The following is a 4,476-nucleotide window of genomic DNA, read 5'->3' on the forward strand; positions in this document are numbered from 1 at the left end:
CTGTTCATTTTATTTGTGAATGACCTTCCTCAAGTTATAACATACTCTACTACACTAATGTATGCTGATGATGTCTGTCTTTCTTACTCTGATTGGTATTTATCTAAGTGAACTACTATTGTGGTGTTCAACTAATCTTCTTTTTCTGAACCTTTCCAAATGCAAACTTATGACATTTTACCGTCGCGCTCCTCATTGTTCGCGCTCCCATATGTTCTAGGAAATCATGTCCTTGAGCGAATTTCGAGTTCAAATGACCTCGGAATCCTTTTTGATCATAAGATGTGTTTTAACACCCATATAGCTGCAACTGTAAATAAAGCTAAGGGTGTTTTAGCGTTCATCAAGCGTGGTCCAAGGAGTTTGACGACCGTACGTTACGAAACAACTGTACATCTCGTTAGTACGTCCTATATTGGAGTATTGTTCTAGTGTGTGGAGCCCGCAGTATAAAGTACAGCAGGCTGTTATTGAATCCGTGCAAAGCCATTTTTAATTTTGCCCGGAACTTTAACTGGGACTCAGGTAGAATCTTGCCACCCTACCGGTCTAGGCTAAATCTTATTGACCTGCCGTCGTTGCACCATCGCAGAATATGCAATGGCGTAATGTTCGTGCACAAGCTCCTTCTTGGGACTGTTGACTCCCAAAATCTCGTGGGTCAGATTGACTTGGCCGTTCCATCTAGACCTACCCGTACTTTTAGGCCTATCCGTCTACCATATGTAGGTCTAATTATGCTGATCATGAACCTTTTAGGGTTTTATGCTATAATTATAACTCCCTCTGTCAAACCCTATCCCCTGAACTGTCTCTTAAACTAATTGCATGCAATATTTATAATCATTTAAATATAGCTAACTTTTAACTTATCTTTTTCCGCCTTTAGTAACTAAGTACCATTATTAACAGATAATTGTTAATTTAATAAATAAATAAATAAATAGCTCAAGTATAATTTTGTGTTGGTGTGGCATCGTCAAAAAAACACAGTAAAAAATATATATAACATTGGATTCCCGTTTGAGATTGATTACTTGGCCAAACGTGGGGCCGTATCCTTGCAAATCGTCAGAGCAATAAACTCCACCAGTGTTCGGGTCGGGCGGCCGGCCATTCCCTTGCGCAGATACTCGTATTCGAAGCCCTTTGTCACCATAACATTTGTGGCATCCTTTGAGGGAGAAAGTCCATAAGCTCTGCGCCAAACAAAGCGCCCACAATACTCACAATATGCATCCACTGGGGCACAAACTCACGGAGAAAGGCAGCGGCCTTGCAGGGACGTCCACCTCGGTCAATGCCATAGTTCTGCACATCGCTGCGTCCCCCGGCACGCACGGCCTTGCTGTAATATTTCCACAATGGGAAGCGCCACACACGATCTCCGGTATGCATGCTGGCGTGCTTAATCTGCTGCCACAGGATCTCCGAGTTGGTAAAGACCTGCAGCCGACTCATCCAGGGCCTGGCGCATGTAGCCCGAGCAGGTGCCGACGTCAATGATGCACTTGGGACAGAAGTTTTGCGCATACAGCAGGGCGTCTGCCAGGACCAGTACATCCTCGTGATCGGTGCACTGGATCTCGATGGTCTTGCCGTTCATGGACTCTACCATGTCCCCAGTACGGACCGAATTGCAGCCCACTACGTTTTCACAAAGAGGTATCAGGCCGCGAATGTTGACCTAAGAACAGCATTATTATTCAAGGAGATATCATTCTGTCCTGAGTACTTACCGGTAAACGCAGGCCAGCCACAGCTCGACAACAGGCCACCACAACGGCGGCCCCGGTCATGTCGCCACGCATATGGAAGAGCTCATGTTTCTCTTTCAGGCACAATCCTCCAGCATCGTAAGTCACGCCTTGGCCCACCAGCACAATGGGGCGCTCCTCGGCACAGGTGCCGTAGTAACTCAGCTCCAGGAAGATGGGTAGCTCGCACGAGGCCTTGCCCACAGCCAGGAAGGCGTGCATTGACTGGCTCTCGGCCCAGCCCTCGACCTTGACCTCCACATTGACACCGGATTTGCACAGCACCTCGACGACATTCTGCGCAAAAGCTGTGGGTGTGAGGAGGTTGGAGGGCATCTCCTGCAGCTGTCTCGTCAGGTTCTGGGCGGCTGCCTTCTGCAGACCAATGCGCCATCCTTCGAGGTCGCAGACCTCGTCTTTTCTTGCGTATAAGTCCAGCGACGCTGGATAGCCTGGGGACGTGGTCGCAGGCGCTGCAAGCATTATTTTTCGTTAAGCCCACACAAAGTACCAAATATCACAATATTCTAGATACGTATTTCGTGTTCAATTTCTAGCAATAGAGAATGCCAAATGAGGCAATGAATGTACTCCATATCTTGTAACATGTAAACATATCTATGTATGTATATCTTTGACAAATGGGGCTAAACAAATCATGAACTCTTGAAGGTCCATGGTACTCAAATAGATGTGGCTCTGGATGAGTGTAACTTCCAGAAGGAAGCCTTTCGTCCTATGAGCGTCCTTGATGAGCACTAGATATCAGAGACCATGAAAGCTAGAGCAACCAAATTGTATATCCAGACACCTGGACCCGTCCGCCCCACAAAGACCAAAAATCTGTGGCATTCACAATTAACGCAGAATCGTAGAGAACGCCATATTTACTAGACTGTCAAATGTGGATGAGATCGGATCGTTATTATAGCCATAACGACCAAATCGCCTTCCACGCGCTTACTCATTCTCTCGATCTCTCTATCCATCTCACACACTCTTTCTCGTGCAGTGTGTTCGCTCTGGCGGAGGGAAGCGAGACAGAACGGCGGGCTTGTGTGTAAGAAAGGAGAGAGGGAGAAAAGTTCCACTCTCCTATCTCATGACAAGTGCGAGCATAATTCAGAGTTTACTTCGTTCCCGCTCGTTAAAGAATCTTTTTTGTATAAGTGGGTGATAAAAAAGAAAGGTTTTTAAAATCAAAACGTTAGAGAATACAATTTATTTGGCATACGCCTAACTTTTAAAATATTTCAGCGAAAAATAAGCTTTAATTTTACAATAAGGCATTGCCGTTACAAAGTGCCGTGACTAATGATTCCTTTAAAGTTTCGATACTGCATCATTAATTCCTGAAAATTTAGAATAGTTTTTCTAAAATAAAGAGACCGAAAAACTTGGGTGACTGCAAATTTGTATTTTACGACGACGAAAAAAAAGGAGTGCGTGCGTTCGTTTTCATAGATTTTTTCGACTTCTCTTCATATATTCAAACAATTTTTCTGCGCCTATCTTACCTACGGTGGCAAAGCAGGGCGAATTCGCCAAGAGCGAGAGAGCGAGCTTTTATTGCGCTCCCGCTTTGCCCTAGCCTAACTTACACTAGACTTCATAAAATACGATCCTAATAACAATTATTATACGCCAAATGGCGCTACACCGGCCCCGTTGAAGGACTGGAAGGCTTCAAACCAGTGGCAGAAGAGCCAAACTTGTGGATTGGCCTCCTGAACGTGGCTCCGCTGCTCGTCCTTAGGTCGACCACTCTGACCCTTCCGTCCTGCCCGGCGGTTGTTCCGACCACCCTTCCGAGGAGCCCCTGTTGAGGGGGCAGGTTGTCCTCGGCGACGATTACGAGGTCGCCTTCCTTGATGTTTGGTTCCTCTGGTGCCACTTGAATCTTATTTGCAATCCCACCACATACTCCCGGGACCATCGCTGCCAGAACATTTGCCTGGCTGACGAGACAAGCCGCCATCGCTTTAAGCAGCTCAGACCCTCCTGGTCCGGGGTCCTGGGTGCTGGGGGTGCGATGAGCGGCCCGCCTGTCAGCAGGTGCCGGGAGTCAGCATGTCTCCGTCGCTTGGGTCTGGGCTTAGGGGTCCTAGCGGGCGCGAGTTGAGTACCGCCTCGATCCCGACCAGCACGGTCTCCAGCTCCTCTGCGGTGAGGAGAGCGCTTCCGACTGCCCGTAGGAGTAGGCCTTGGCAGACTTCACACCGGCCTCCCAAAGTCCGCCCATGTGCGGTGCTCGAGGCGGTATGAAGGCAATCACATACTGAGAATGGGCGGAGAGCACGGAGCCGGTCTGCGGGTAAGTTGCCCATCATTTGGGTCTGGAGTAGCGGCTTGCATTTAAAGCAACGAATACATGACCTAACTGTCGCCCTGCAGACCGCCTGAGCATTCACTATCCAAATGCGTTGTCTAAGGATACTCACGAGTGCTCGTGGGCCGGCATGAAAACTCGTTTGATGCAGATAGCGAACGTATGTCGCACAATATCTTCTTGAGACTCATTTTCTGTGTTATTTCGACTATTTTAGAAAACGCCTCGTCGTATTTTACGGATGACGGAATTTTTCCAAAGTTGAGACTTTTGTCTTGCATTTTCGGATGAAGCGGAACACGAAAACGAACATTAGCAGTTTGAGGTGTGACGAGTATCCCTCGATTACATCCACTAAATAATTTGACTTGGCCGCGACGGTCAGTCCGA

General features: G+C 47.5%; 1 pseudogene; it reads right to left on the bottom strand.

Moving 5' to 3' along the window:
* Positions 1-1,408: 1,408 nt before the first annotated feature.
* Positions 1,409-2,240, bottom strand: LOC113566933 (annotated as a pseudogene).
* Between the last annotated feature and the right edge of the window lie 2,236 nt (positions 2,241-4,476).

This window comes from Drosophila persimilis, unplaced genomic scaffold (genome assembly GCF_003286085.1).
Source record: "Drosophila persimilis strain 14011-0111.01,24,50 unplaced genomic scaffold, DperRS2 tig00001285-arrow-arrow-pilon, whole genome shotgun sequence".
In the NCBI taxonomy this organism is placed as follows: domain Eukaryota; kingdom Metazoa; phylum Arthropoda; class Insecta; order Diptera; family Drosophilidae; genus Drosophila; species Drosophila persimilis.